Source organism: Schistocerca serialis, chromosome 3, assembly GCF_023864345.2.
Source record: "Schistocerca serialis cubense isolate TAMUIC-IGC-003099 chromosome 3, iqSchSeri2.2, whole genome shotgun sequence".
Taxonomy (NCBI): Eukaryota; Metazoa; Arthropoda; class Insecta; order Orthoptera; family Acrididae; genus Schistocerca; species Schistocerca serialis.
Window position 1 is genome coordinate 412,002,156 of NC_064640.1, and position 15,863 is coordinate 412,018,018.

Consider the following 15,863-nt stretch of genomic DNA (forward strand, 5'->3'; position numbering starts at 1 on the left):
ATATACTGGCATTTTCCAAAGTTTACTAAATGACCGTATACAGTAGTGGTGCACTCTCTAGGTAGTTTAGAGTTTGTTTATTCATTGCTCAGAGCAGATATTATATTACAATTTCTATTTTGGGCCCTTGGCCTGGAGGAGGTCAATACCCTTTATTGTTTGGCCAGACTTAATAAAGTTTTTAAAAAAATTTTTAGTTCTCCTACGCGTCAGCTTTTTCTTTCTTTTTTAACTTTTACCCATTATTTAATATTCACTTTAAAAATTTCTTTTTTTTGCAACATATTATTTACAATATTTAATATACATTTTTTTATTTTTCCTGTTCTACATGCCCTCTTTAGTTCAGTTGATATTTTCTTACATATTGTCATGACTGGCCGTATTGGGGAGGCCATGTTCATGGTAGAAAACCATCCTTATTACTTTTTGCACTTAACACGGTTCAGGTACGTCTTGCATCACTATCATCTAATTGTCTTTACATAATATACATGAAATATTACATAGAATTACAAGGTTATATACAAGAATCATAGGTTTTATATTAGAATTTAACTTCATCATTCTAAATATTCTTCAGCTGACATGTGTAAGTTTTTTGCACTTTTGAAATAGATGAAAATTAGCCTTATTTTCATTCATTTATATATCCTCCCATAATTAAAGGGTTCAGAAAAAGGAAACTGAAGTATTCTGGTCAGAAAAAGAAAACTGAAATATTCTATTGTCCTTGCATCTTCTAACACAGACAAGACACTACTACACTCTGCATCATTTTTGTCTCTACATGAAAGAGATCTAATCTCTACAGGGAACTGTGGCATTTGAACAAAGGAAAAATATGGGTTTCTCTGCCCAAAATTCATCTGAAATTCATCATATCATAATCAAACAAACATTTAGTTTTATCCAGTATATTTATGTATACTTATTGTACTGTCTACATGTATTTGTGTTAACTATTAGACAGTTCTTCTGTAAATGTACATAGTCTCCCAGCTTAAGAAGTTCTATCATGTATGTTTTTACTCGTCCCCGCATACCTTGGTACAGAAGGCTGCTCCATTTCCACCTTGCATTCCTCATATTATTGTTTTCACTGGAGTTAGTTTCTTAATTCTTGTACTTACAGCATATTTTATCAGTAATTTTGTTCAGGTACCATAATGATGTAAAGTTTTGATTCTGTTATTTACAGATCTTACTATCATGTCCTATAACCAATGTACATATCCAGAGGTAGACACGTCCACTTGTACAATTCGCTGTTTAAAACACTATTTGATACTCACACTGTATGTTATGTGCCTCATAGTAAATTACTCGTTAACTCATTTGTTATGGTATTACATCTTTCCTTTACCTCATAAATTCATCCGCACTCTTTAATCTCCAAAAATTTTCACCATTTCCTAGAATATATTCTTATCACTATTTAAACTACCAAGTATGTAACTGCCCATGGGTCAGCTCGCATCACATTCATCCTTTAATCACTTGTACTGGCTCAGTACGTGGGAGTATTCTCTATTTATTTACTTTCACACTCAGCAGAGTTAAATTCTTAAAGTATTATCTTCTAAACCTTTTGTTAGTGATCACACATTTTGTTGTTAATATGAGCACAAATATTGTTACTCTATTTTCCCTCTCAACTTACCTGAATATTTTGTTATCTAATGCATAGCATAAATAGGCTAGTAGTTATTCATTTAACCATACATTACTACTCAGGAGGGCGTCGTTATCAGGAGAAAGAAAACTGGTGTTCTACAGATCGGAGCGTGGAACGTCAGATCCCTTAATCGGGCAGGCAGGTTAGAAAATTTAGAAAGGGAAATGGATAGGTTAAAGTTAGATATAGTAGGAATTAGTGAAGTTCGCTGGCAGGAGGAACAAGACTTTTGGTCAGGTGAATACAGGGTTATAAATACAAAATCAAATAGGGATAATGCAGGAGTCTGTTTAATAATGAATAAAACAAATAGGAGTGCAGGTAAGCTACTACAAACAGCATAGTGAACGCATTATTGTGGCCAAGATAGACACGAAGCCCACGCGTACTATAGTAGTACAAGTTTATATGCCAACTAGCTCTGCAGGTGATGAAGAAATTGAAGAAATGTATGATGAGATAAAAGAAATTATTCAGATAGTGAAGGGAGACGAAAATTTAATAGTCATTGGTGACTGGAATATGGTAGTAGGAAAAGGGAGAGAAGGAAACGTAGTAGATGAATATAGATTGGGGCTAAGAAATGAGAGGTAGCCACCTGTTAGAATTTTGCACAGAGCACAACTTAATCATAGCTAACACTTGGTTCAAGAATCATAAAAGAATGTTGTATACATGGAAGAAGCCTGGAGATACTGACAGGTTTCAGATAGATTATATAATGGTAAGACAGATATTTAGGAACCTGGTTTTAAATTGTAAGACATTTCCAGGGGCAGATGTGGACTCTGACCACAATCTATTGGTTATGAACTATAGATTAAAACTGAAGAAACTGCAAAAAGGTGGGAATTTAAGGCGATGGGACCTGGATAAACTGAAAGAACCAGAGGTTGTACAGAGTTTCAGGGAGAGCATAAGGGAACAATTGACAAGAATGGGGGAAAGAAATACAGTAGAAGAAGAATGGGTAGCTTTGAGAGATGAAGTAGTGAAGGCAGCAGAGGATCAAGTAGGTAAAGAGACAAGGGCTAGTAGAAATCCTTGGGTAACAGAAGAAATATTGAATTTAATTGATGAAAGGATAAAATATAAAAATGCAGTAAATGAAGCAGGCAAAAAGGAATACAAATGTCTCAAAAATGAGATTGACATGAAGTGCAAAATGGCTGAGCAGGGATGGCTAGAGGACAAATGTAAGGATGTAGAGGCATATCTCACTAGGGGTAAGATAGATACTGCCTATAGGAAAATTAAAGAGACCTTTGGAGAAAAGAGAACCACTTGTATGAATATCAAGAGCTCAGATGGAAACCCAGTTCTAAGCAAAGAAGGGAAAGCAGAAAGGTGGAAGGAGTACATAGAGGGTCTATACAGGGGCGATGTTCTTGAGGACAATATTATGGAAATGGAAGAGGATGTAGATGAAGATGAAATGGGAGATATGATACTGCGTGAAGCGTTTGACAGAGCACTGAAAGACCTAAGTCGAAACAAGGCCCCGGGAGTGGACAACATTCCATTAGAACTACTGACAGCCTTGGGAGAGCCAGTCCTGACAAAACTCTACCATCTGGTGAGCAAGATGTATGAGACAGGCGAAATTCCCTGAGACTTCAAGAACAGTATAATAATTCCAATCCCAAAGAAAGCAGGTGTTGACAGATGTGAAAATTACCGAACTATCACTTTAATAAGTCACAGCTGCAAATTGCTAACACGAATTCTTTACAGACAAATGGAAAAACTGGTATTGAGCAAGCAGTAAAGGAAATGAAAGAAAAGTTCGGAGTAGGTATTAAAATCCATGGAGAAGAAATAAAAACTTTGAGGTTCGCCGATGACATTGTAATCCTGTCAGAGACAGCAAAGGACTTGGAAGAGCAGTGAATGGAATGGACAGTGTCTTGAAGCTAGGGTATAAGATGAACATCAACAAAAGCGAAACGAGGATAATGGAATGTAGTCGAATTAAGTCGGGTGATGGTTCAGGAATTAGATTAGGAAACGAGACACTTAAAGTAGTAAAGGAGTTTTGCTATTTGGGGAGCAAAATAACTGATGATGGTCGAAGTAGAGAGGATATAAAATGTAGACTGGCAATGGCAAGGAAAGTGTTTCTGAAGAAGAGAAATTTGTTAACATCGAGTATTGATTTAAATGTCAGGAAGTCGTTTCTGAAAGTATTTGTATGGAGTGTAGCCACGTATGGAAGTGAAACGTGGATGATAAATAGTTTGGACAAGAAGAGAATAGAAGCTTTCGAAATGTGGTGCTACAGAAGAATGCTGAAGATTAGATGGGTAGATCACATAACTAATGAGGAGGTATCGAATAGAATGGGGGAGGAGTTTGTGGCACAACTTGACAAGAAGAAGGGATCGGTTGGTAGGACATGTTCTGAGGCATCAAGGGATCACCAATTTAGTACCAGAGGGCAGCGTGGAGGGTAAAAATCGTAGAGGGAGACCAAGAGATGAATACACTAAGCTGATTCAGAAGGATGTAGGCTGCAGTAGGTACTGGGAGATGAAGAGGCTTGCACAGGATAGAGTAGCATGGAGATCTGCATCAAACCAGTCTCAGGACTGAAGACCACAACAACAACAACATCATCATCATCATCATCATCATCATCATCATCATCATCATCATACAATGCTACCACATATTTCAGGCCCCCCATTCCTCGCAGACATGGGCCAGCAACATCAAGTTATTTCATTGGAATGATAGGATGTAACTAATTCAACCAAGGTTTATTTTGGTTTTTGGCATATTACACAGTATTTGATCATATGTCTCCTGTGTCTCATATTCAGGAAATAGCAATACATGGTGATTTTGCCTGTACATTTGGAAAAGCCGCAGTGTCTCCACAAATTATGAGTGTACTTAATAAAGTCATCAACAAAGTCCTCTGATAAGCACACACACCAATTTTCTTGTTCTGGTGTGCATCTATGAAATAGCACCCTTTGTTGTATCATGTAGAACTTGTTTACATTTGTGTCCCTAGCTTCCTGTAACTTTTTCCTTATCTTTTGCCAGCAGTGATTCTCTTCTTGCAGCTCTCCTAGGCTGCGGCACTTTTTTGCGTAGTATGGTGAAAAGTTTCCGTCATGCATTAGTAAGACTTTAATAACTGAGGTCCGTTCAGTAAATTCCAAAAATTCATTCAAATCATGTGGTAGTCTCAGTAGCACATTGGCTATTATGTTTTGTTCACCCCTAATGTTCACTATTTCATAACTAAATTCTTGTAAATATAGGTGCCACCGAGTTATCCTTCTGTGCATTAGTTTTCAGGGTAGGAGAAACAAGAGGGCTTGAAGATTACATTAAACCTTTGTGTGCTTGCCCTATAAATAATATTCAAATTTTTGAAACGCTCACACAACAGCAAGTGCTTTGAGTTCAGTTGCAGAGTATGCCCTCTCGCACTCTGTTAGCCTTCTACTCACAAACTAATAATGCTTGATGTTCATTTACCATTTAAATCTTTAGTTTGGAAAAGACATACAGCCCCCAGGCCTTGTGATGATGCGTCTTTACTTGGACAAAATTCCTGGCTCATATCAGGGTGGTTTAAACTATAGGCATTGACAAGTGCTACCTTTATGTTTCCAAAATCTTTTAGGCATTGATTTGTCCATAACCAAGTGTTGCTTTCCTTAGTAAGTTCAACAGTGCATCACTATTTAACAGTTAATTGGGCGTGAATTTCCTAGGCCTAAGTACGCCATGAGCTGTTTCTTATTTCATGGAGGTGGAAAGTATCTAATGGCATCCAGTTTCCGAGGATCAGGGAAGATCTGCTGAGACAAAATAATGTGTCCTAAAAATTTAATCCTTTCTTTGCCAAATTTGGACTTTTCAAGTTTGCTGTTACCCCATACTCAGAAAAAATAGTCAAGTATATGTGCTATTATACATAGGTGCTCTTCCCATGTGGGAATTGCTATGAAAAGGTCATCTACGTATACCATAACTTGGCTGTGGTGCTCCGGTCCCAATGCCTTATCCAATGCTGCAATAAAGACACCGGCATGCACATTTAAGTCAAAAGGTAATACACGAAATCGAAAACTCCTTCTCCCACATACAAATGCTGTGTACTTTTTGCTCTCATGGTGCAGTGTTATTTGCCAGCAGGATGCTTTGAGATTTATCGTGGTAGAAAAATCAAACTCCATGAAACTTCAGCAGTTGTTGTTATAAATTTCCTGGTCATGTTCTCACTGGGTCAATAATTGTGTTAATACTCCTTCTGTCAAATACTAACCTCACACTGCCGTCTGGCTTTGCAGTTGCTAATATGGGACTGCAGTAGGGTTGCGACATAACGTGCTCTTTCGCACATCGATGGCGGTTCTGCAACATGAATAGTCCACCTACCTCGATACTGTTGCAGATCTGCACATGTAACTCCTGACTGCAGCTACTTAAGAGATCTCAGAAAAGCAATGTTGAAGAAACTGAGATTTCATAACTACATGTTGGAGGCCGCTATAAGTACAAAAAGCTGAAAGTAGTCTTGTGAACTCTGAAGAATAAATCGGAAATGGGTTGCTGTTCAAATTTCTAAGTTCAAAGGTCCTTTTAAACTTGCATTAGGATTTTTTTATTGCTATTAAGCAAGATCATCAGCCCACGTGTGTTCAAATCATTGAAGTCCCTTTTCACAGTCCTCATCACATTCAAACAGCCAGAACTTTTTCTATCCAATTCCAAAATCATTTATGAGAGTAACACAGTCAATAAACTGCTATTTACTTTTGCACTCGGCATTCAGTGGTTGTCTTTAAATAAAGTTTTTGCTTGCCATAAATACTCAGTAAAAAAAAAAAAATTACTTAGTACCGCCACACTTTTAGTTCAAAGTTTACACACGCGATTTTCTCCAGAACAAAATATCTCTTGACTCTTAAAATTTCACAAATAGTTAATGGTAAACACCAGCTACCTTTATCACTGTACCGAAATGCGGAAGTCACAATATCACTTCATTTTACACATAATGTGTTCGGACACTTTCAGCATGACCGGCTCCTTCGAAACCTAGTCCACCACTCCTTCTTCTCTCTGCCTCTACAAGCACCTTTATCTCATGTGTTAGGTGGCAAACCGTCTCACTCCTTATTGGCTGTACAGAATTACGGCCAATCAGAACTGACTTTCAGGGCGCGGCTCGCGCCAAAATCTAGCAAGAACCAACCACTGCTCTCAGCTCATTGACGTCATTAAAATAAGCAACTCAACACTCTCTTGGTAAACAAATAAAATGAAATAAACTTTAAGCTGCACTTTACGTCTGGAATTTAACTATATAGTTGCAAATGTTCTCGCTGTCTCTTACATGTTCAAACATGCGTGGACATCTGTCATCCACTAGTAGGAGAACCACTGGTGGATTCGTTCCCATGATACAAAGCTGGAACACTTGCAAGTTCCTATAGAGAATTACAAACTGAAAATTTAATATTGGCGAATGTTCCACATACACTCACACTCACCCTAACACAAAACATAAATATCTACTTGAAATTCTTAAAGTTATTACTGCAGCAAAATTACGAATATATATCTTTGCCTTTACAAATGTCTGCTTGTGTCTGTGTATGTGCGGATGGATATGCGTGCGCGCGCGAGTGTATGCCTGCCCTTTTTTCCCCCCTAAGGTAAGTCTTTCCATTCCCGGGATTGGAATGACTCCTTACCCTCTCCCTTAAAACCCACATCCTTTCGTCTTTCCCTCTCCTTCCCTCTTTCCTGATGAAGCAACCGTTGGTTGCGAAAGCTTGAATTTTGTGTGTGTTTGTGTTTGTTTGTGTGTCTATCAACATGCCAGCGCTTTCGTTTGGTAAGTCACATCATCTTTGTTTATATATATATATAATAGAGGGAAACACTCCACGTGGGAAAAATGTATCTAAAAACAAAGAAGATGTGACTTACCAAACGAAACCGCTGGCAGGTTGATAGACACACAAACAAACAGAAACATACACACAAACTTCAAGCTTTCGCAACCAACGGTTGCTTCATCAGGAAAGAGGGAAGGAGAGGGAAAGATGAAAGGATGTGGGTTTTAAGGGAGAGGGTAAGGAGTCATTCCAATCCCGGGAGCGGAAAGACTTACCTTAGGGGGAAAAAAGGCCAGGTATACACTCGCGCATGTGCGCACGCGCGCACGCATATGCAGACACAAGCAGACATATTAAAATAGTAATCTTTGTTTCAACATATTAAGAGACTTTTAAAAACTTTATGTACAATTTACAGTGTGTGTAAATGGCAAATAATTGTTGCCTTTGTTACGGTGAATTGAAGCAATTTTTTAGAACAATACTACTACTGATAATAATAAGCACAGTTTTTAGGGCAGGATAGGATCTGGGTTTAGCCCTGATAGAGATGCTACCAAGCATAATCATGTGAGCTTGATAATTGAATGGTACCTATGTTTATTGAAAAAATGGTTGTCTCTATATTTTTTTTGCAGTTTACCTCAGGTATATTATTAGGATAATTTTCCTCTGTAGCTTCTCTTTTACATCCTCACTTTTGCTACTCGTCTCATTCATTCACAATAATTGCACAAATGAAACACAGAAATAAAGTAAAATTAGAATATTTACAATGTATGCAGTTTTACACTTTTATGTACTCACTTACATGTTCATTCAGCACTGGTCACTGGTAGCCAGCTGAAGTGGGGGTGAAATTATTTAATTTTTTTTTTTCCTTACAGTTTGTATAAATAATAAGTTTTTGATGATATGTGGGGAGGGCAGCAGACCAAACAGCTGCTATTGTTTTGTTCACCTGTGACACTGCCAATTCTCATTAATGTCTTGTAAAGAAAGTAATTTCTGCAGAAGTTATCAGTTTACCTAATTTCTTCTTAATAACAGCAGCTCTGGAATCTTCTTCTGTGGCCTTCCTCTTACTAGATAAATAAATTTCTTCTGATCCTGTTGTGTCAATAAGGCATCATCTTCGTGATATAAAATTTTTGTAGAAGGACTTGTAATGGACATAGGTTTTTCTTCCTACTAAATAAGACTCCACTCCATACTTGTAATAAACACTATATTGAATACTTTTTGTACGAGTTTACACTTTTTTCTTCACACAGAAGATGGAGCACCTCCATAAAACATCCTACCATAGAGGCATCCAAAACAAGAGAAGTGATTAATAAAAGAAAACTGTTAACAAATAAATATTAAAAAATTGAAATTACTCACATAACATTGATTCTGCACCACATGTAGTATAATCTTGTTAGGTTTATCTTCCTATAAATCATGAGAAAGAGAGAATTAATGTCTTTCAGGTCTCCTAGTTTAGGTATACTACAAAGAATATTTCCTCTCGTTAAAGTTGCATCATCAGTGCCGTGTGATGTGGGGACCTCATTTCCGCCCTATAAAAAAGTAGTTCTTCATTGGCAAAATTCTGTGATTGCAGAGAATTTGAAAAATAGTTGTTTCAATGAAGATAGACATTTAAGTGAACAGATGTGATGGAAAATAATTTTCTTTTAGTTGCGCTGTGTAAAAGTAAAATATTAAGTAATGTAAAATATACCTTCTTAATTCCTATGTGGTATGTTTAAGTTCATGTTAAGATTATACAGTAAGCTATGATAAAAATCAGAAGTTGATTTCGGTTAAAAATCATTGTTTTATGTTGAATATTTAATAAAACATATATATAAAACATATTTTACTTGTTTATATTATATAAAAATCCAGGATGTAGCTATGATTGTTACAGAATTAGTGACCATAAGGTTGTTGTAACATGATTGAATGCCATAACATCCAAATCTATCGAAAATAAACCCAAAATATACAAAAAAGAAAGAGCAAATTTGCTTGGTGTGGTGCCTTCCTAAAAGACAATCTCCATTCTTGCATACTAGCTACGTAAGTGTTGAAAAAATGCCTCTCATATTCAGAGAAATAAGTGTTAATGACTGTCGAGAGTTTTCTGTCAAGTAAATTAATAAGAGATGGAACATATCTCCCATGGTACATGAAATAGCTCGGGACACAGATGCAGGAGCAACGAAGAAACATGCCTGGTTAAAAGAATGCAAAATCTGAACATGCAATAGTTTATAGAAGCTTGAAACCTGGTGCAGACTTCAGTGCAAGGCGCTTTTACTATTTTCTATAATGAAATTCTGGCATGAAATATGGGAGACAATCCATAATTAGATACCAGTTTCAAAGTGCTGTAGAAACAGAACCACTGCACAGAATGGCATCATATTGGAACAGCATATTATTGACACAGGGGGAAATGTCATGGAACAAAAAACATTTTTAATGAAAATTTGACCAATAAATAGTGTAAGTATCTGAATACGCATACTAACAAACAAGCACCGCACGACTTTCCTCACCGAGATGCCCAATGTGACTGTCTTCATGAAAGATTGTGCACTGCTGGTAAAGCTCTTTTACAAGAATGGTGCACCTGTAGCCTTGCAGAAATTCTGGTCACTCTGGTGCATGAAAAAAGCCATTGGTTCAAAGTGTGCCAAGGATCTGGTGAAAATGATTGCAGAATTTACAAAAACTGGTTCTTTTGAAGTATAACGTGGCAGAGGGAGGAAAGCAGTTAATCCGATGTCTGTCTAAGATGTGGGCACAGTATTGCAAGATGGATCAAGCGGTGGTGTGGAAATATGCACTGCTGAACATTGGACATGCCAGTGAACACGCTGCGAAACATCCTGCGTTGCTATCCATACAAAATCACCCATGTTCGGGAGTTTCTTCTTGCTGACCTGACAGTAAGACAAATGTTCACTCTGGAATTTCTTGCTGGCATGGAAGTGGACAATGAATGACTGTGGAACATTCTGTTGACATATGAAGCCCATGTCAATCACCAAGGACATGTCAATACACAGTATTGCAGAGTATAGGCAATGGAAAATCTGCACGCACATCAACCAGTACCAATTCATTCTGCAACAGTGACTGCGTGGTGTCTGTTGATAGCAGCATTTATTGTAGGGCCATGTTTTTTTCAAGGGAATTAGTCCTGCGGACTCTGTTACTTGTACTGTCACTGGTAAACGCTATGAGAGTCTTTTGCACACTTGTCATTCCAGCTCTTCAACAGTGTGTATGTGTGGGTTGGATCCTTTTTAATGTGAGATGACAATCATTCACACATTGCACAGTTAGTGAAGTGGCTGCTGCAGAGGCATTTCGGAAATTATTGGCCATCATTTCCTAACAGCCTGGCCATGATCTCAATTTGTGCGACTTATAGCTGTGGGGTTAACTGAAATATGTTGTGCTCAGTGCTCTGATTACAAAGATAGCTGAACTGAAGGCATGTTTTGCACGACTTTTCTGAATGTGACTCCCGAGACATTGCAATCTGTTGTGGAACGTATTGTTTTTCAATTTCAACTTCTGGCAGGAAACAGTGGACAGCATTTTGACAGTGTCTTGCACCAGTCTCATGACAATTAGAAACTGATGTAATTTTACTTTTTATGCAGTTTTTGGCCGCAGGACAATTAAAAACTGGCTTTTGGCCTCAGCACAACTAAAAACCGATTTTCCCATCCAATGGTGTATGACCTTGCCATGGCGAATGAGCTTACCTGACTAACACTGTCACAATTGTTAATGCTGAACTTGTGCAGTCATGGATGGTGTAATGTTCAACTAAAACCAAAGCTATCATATAGCAATTCATCTGCCATTTATGCCCACCCAATTTATGTTAAGACACTTCGAGCACCATCTATTGGTAAAATTTTCATAATTGTCTCCCCCCCCCCTCCCCCCCCCCCCTCCCCCCATGATTTTTCCCCCATTTCAATAATATACTGTCCAAATCTGACATCATTCTGAGCAGTTGTTCTCTTTCTACAGCATTTTGAAACTGGAACTTTAGTTGAAAATTAGGTAGCCTCAGTGTAGCAAAGCCACTTAAGTCACTTAAATAAAGGCAAGTTTTTCAATCCAGTTGTGTGCCAATTAGGTTCCTTCTGAAGCATACTGTTGAAATAGCTCCCCATTTAATATCATATACAACTCCTCGCATGATGAATGTTTAGTACCTAAAGACTGGAAAGTTGCACAGGTTACTCCAATACACAAGAAAGGAAATAGAAGTAACTCATTGACATCAATTTGTGGTAGGATTTTGAAAAGTATGCTGTGTCCCACCATCGTGAAATATTCACATAAATTGATTTATTAATAAACAACCAACACAGATTCACAAAATATTGTTCTTGTAAAACGTAACTGGCTCTTTATTCACATGAAGCAGTGAGTGCTATCGACAGAAGACCTCAAGTTGATTCCATATTTCTAGAATTCCAGGAGGCTTTTGACACGGTTCCTCACAAGCAGCTTGTAATCAAATTGTGTGCTTATATAGTATTTTCACAGCTATGTGACTGGATTTGTGATTTCCTGTAAGGAAGATCACAGTTTGTAGTTATTGATGGGAAGTTATTAATTGAATTGAAGCTATATGGGGCATTCCCCATAGAAGAGTCATAGGGCCTCTCCCGTTCGTAATCTGTATAAACAATAAAGGAGATGATATGAGCAACTCACTTAAATTGTTAGCAGGTGATGGTGCTGTTTACTGTGTAGTTAACTCCTCAAAAAATCAAAATTAATTACAAAATAGTTTAGACACTGTATCTGCATAGTGCAAAAAGTGGAAATTGACTGTGAACAAATTTAAAGGCTGTCAATTCAAATAAATACGTAGGCATTACAATTACAAACAACTTTATTTGAAAGTATCACATAGACAGTGTTATGGATAAGACTAACCAAAGACTATGTTTTATTGCCAGAACACTTAGAAGAAGCAACAGATCTACTACATGCCGACACTATGGTTGTCTATCCTTTTGTGGAGTAGTACTGCACAGTATGAGTTTTTTGGAGTATAGAATTGACAGAGAACATCAAAAACATTCAAAGGTCATTCATTTTCTATTATATTGAAATAGAGGGAGAGTGTCATGAATACGGTAATTGAGTTGGGGTGGCAGTCATCAAAATGGAGGCATTTTTCATTGTGTCAAGATCTTTTGATGGAATTACAATCACAAACTTTCTCCTCCAAATGCCAGAACATTTTGTTGACTCCAATGTACTTAGGGAGACATGATCATTGTGATACGGGAAATTGGAGCTCACACACCAAGATTTAGGTGTTCATTTTTCCCACGTGCTATTCGTGTGTGAAACAGTAGGGAGGTAGTCTGAAAGTGAATATATGCACACTCTGCCAAACACTTAACTTTTAATTACAGAGTAACGGTGTAGATGTAGGTGGGTTGAAGTCTATTCAGCAGTGTGTACAATACTAGCAGAGGAGAGACAATGTTTTGCTGCCTGCCTTAGCTTTTGCATCCTACTATGCGTAGGTAGAGCACAGTTAGTGATCACTTGCACTATCGGTGATGCAGAGACTGGAGGAACAGTCAGTCCGTTTGAGAGGTCGATGACAGTGGAATTCACGAAGTGAATAGCTGACCAAAAATAAGTCCATAGTGTAGCAAACTCATCTTAATGGTATACAAACAGTCCAGAGAGGAATTTGAATCAAAAACATAATATAGGCAAGGTCAAAACTCTACTGATCAGTGACACATGCCAAACGTTTCAGTGATTAGTGTGAGACTGACTGGCAAGTATGGGCCACAGTATTTACAGGCATTTTTGTGTCAGAGGACAGCTCTGTGAGATATGCTTGCAGCTGCAGTGGCACCCCTCACAAGAGCAAGCTGCAGCCAGAGTATGAAGCCTGAGTATCTCACGTCCAACATAGCCACAATATATCTTGCAAGATTGGTTTGAATCGGTCAGATGGAATGGGATGAATCATGTTCCAGTAAGGAACAGTAGTCATCTGTAATGCACTGCTTGACTTCCGTTGAAATATTTGAAGTTCAGTAGCATCTAGATGATGCATTTGTTGCCCCTTCATGCTGCGAAAAGTATTTTAGCGACTGGTAATAGAAACAATGAAACTGATATCGTTGAATACATATTGACAGTAGGTTGCACTTGTGACTGGCTCTTCAGTGTGTAGACATTTGACAAATCCAGCCATTGAGCTTTTTTACGTAATGGCTCACTTATGAGAACTGAACAGGAAATGCTGGAAAGGTATAGTCTGTCTGTAAACTGAAAGGCAAGCAGCGTTCATCGTGTGGAAGTTGCCTTTCCCAGAAGAATGCTACAGATGCTGTACGGGATGACTAAGAATCAATTTTCCTCTAGCATTGTAGAACGGTGTACTGATATTTACATAGATTTCTGTCCTTTAGATTGTCATGTGCTAGTATTATTACTGATCCAAATCTGTATTCCATGTAGTTTTAATGCAGTGTGTGAAAAATAAATATCCCCGACCGTGCACAGCATCACCAGTGATTCATAAGTTGCACTACAGAAGGTTCAGTATAACTTTATAGAACGCCCTGTAGTTGCTTGTTGTGTCATGGGGTAGAGAGAGTGGGGACTAACCAGCCCACTCTTCAATTTGCAGACCTACGAAGGTGGGAAATGCATGATCACAATCTGACGACTAACCTTCCCTCATGCTTCTACCCTCCAGCACCCTCCCACTCACCTTGTTAACCCTCCGAACGCAATTTATCCCTTAATACAGCTCTACTGTACTTAGATGTGGTATGCACACTTCATGTTTATTCTTAACCCACTTCATTTAACAATACACAGTAATTCTATACCATTGAAACAGTAGCTTTAATGACTTGTGGTTTTTCCATGCCCTGCAATGTGAAAACTAATAGTCCTAGAGAGGAAATGAATTTGATCTTATTTGTAGGAAATTCAAAATAGTTTAATTTTGTACTGGGAAACATTTTCACTAGAAGCTGCAGTTTTTGAGTAAAAAAAAAAAAAAAAAAATCAAAAAGTTACTTTTAAACTGCCAGTCCCTGTTAGATATTCTGAATTCATGAAAATCCCTTCATAATTTAGTTGAAAAGCAACTTTCCATGCCTGCAGGATATGTGGACATCATCAAATTTCTGGTGTTGTGCTGCAGGTAGTTTGTCCTCCTTGCACAGTATAGTGAAATGTTGATTGATTGGTGGCATAATGTCGTTGAAGAGAATTGAAGTAATGAATGTGAGTTCTTCAGAAAACTTTCAACAGTATATTGTTCAAATGTTACCTTTTCTTTAACTGATTAGATTTAATGGGTGTAAGGTCCTTGTTTAATAATGCAAATAAGTGTGACATGAATAAATATAATGTAACTGATCAGTATACTTTCATTTGCAACATAAAGTAATGAATTAAGACAAAAATTAAGAACATATGATACTTCAAAAGTAAGCTGTCAAAAACTAATACCAATATTGGCAAAAATGCCAAAATTTGCAGAAAATAACACTGAAATTAGCAAAGAGTAACAATAAAATTGCAGCAATAACACCAAACTTGGCAGAAATAACACTGAACATGGCAGAAATAACACCGAACATGGCAGAAATAACACGGAACTTGGCAGAAATAACACCGAACTTGGTCAAAAATGAAACAATTATTTTCTGTCCTTATTCCTTTGTAATGGGTAGTGCAGCAAGGAGGCCACCCCTTACGATATGGACATTTATCCTGTTGCAAGATGCCATCACCATTATAGAAAATGTAGAACACAGGTCCCACTGAAGCCCAGGTGAATGTCCCTTATATCATAACACTGTCTGTCCCCTCCCTCCCCAATCTGCAAGCATGATGCTGTGCATCTAATGAGTAGTCATTTGCCTGGACGACATCATGTCAAGACACGACCAACAGCCTGGTGTAACAAGGAATGTGATTCTTCCAACTAGGTGACATGTTTCCATTGATCCACAGTCCAGTCTCAATGATCCCAAGCCCACTGCAATTGTACTTGACAATTTTTTGGGCTATCACAGGAACACACAGTTGTTATCTGCTGTGAAGTCTCATGTTCAACAATGTGCACTGAGCAGTGTGCTCCAAAACACTTGTGTGTGCACCAGCATTGTCTTCTGTCATCAGACCTGTCAGACTTCCATGTATCCTGCTTTATAGAGAAAGTAAGTCTGCAACCCCCTTTTAAGACATGGACATCTGTCACCTTGTCATTACTTATGGTTTTATTGTCTTCC

At 37.8% G+C, this 15,863-nt stretch overlaps 1 protein-coding gene across 3 annotated transcripts in view; it reads left to right on the forward strand.

Annotated features, from left to right (window-relative positions):
• Positions 1–15,863, forward strand: part of LOC126470280 (uncharacterized) — a 171,492-nt gene that overhangs the window by 116,984 nt on the left and 38,645 nt on the right. The window lies entirely within an intron of this gene.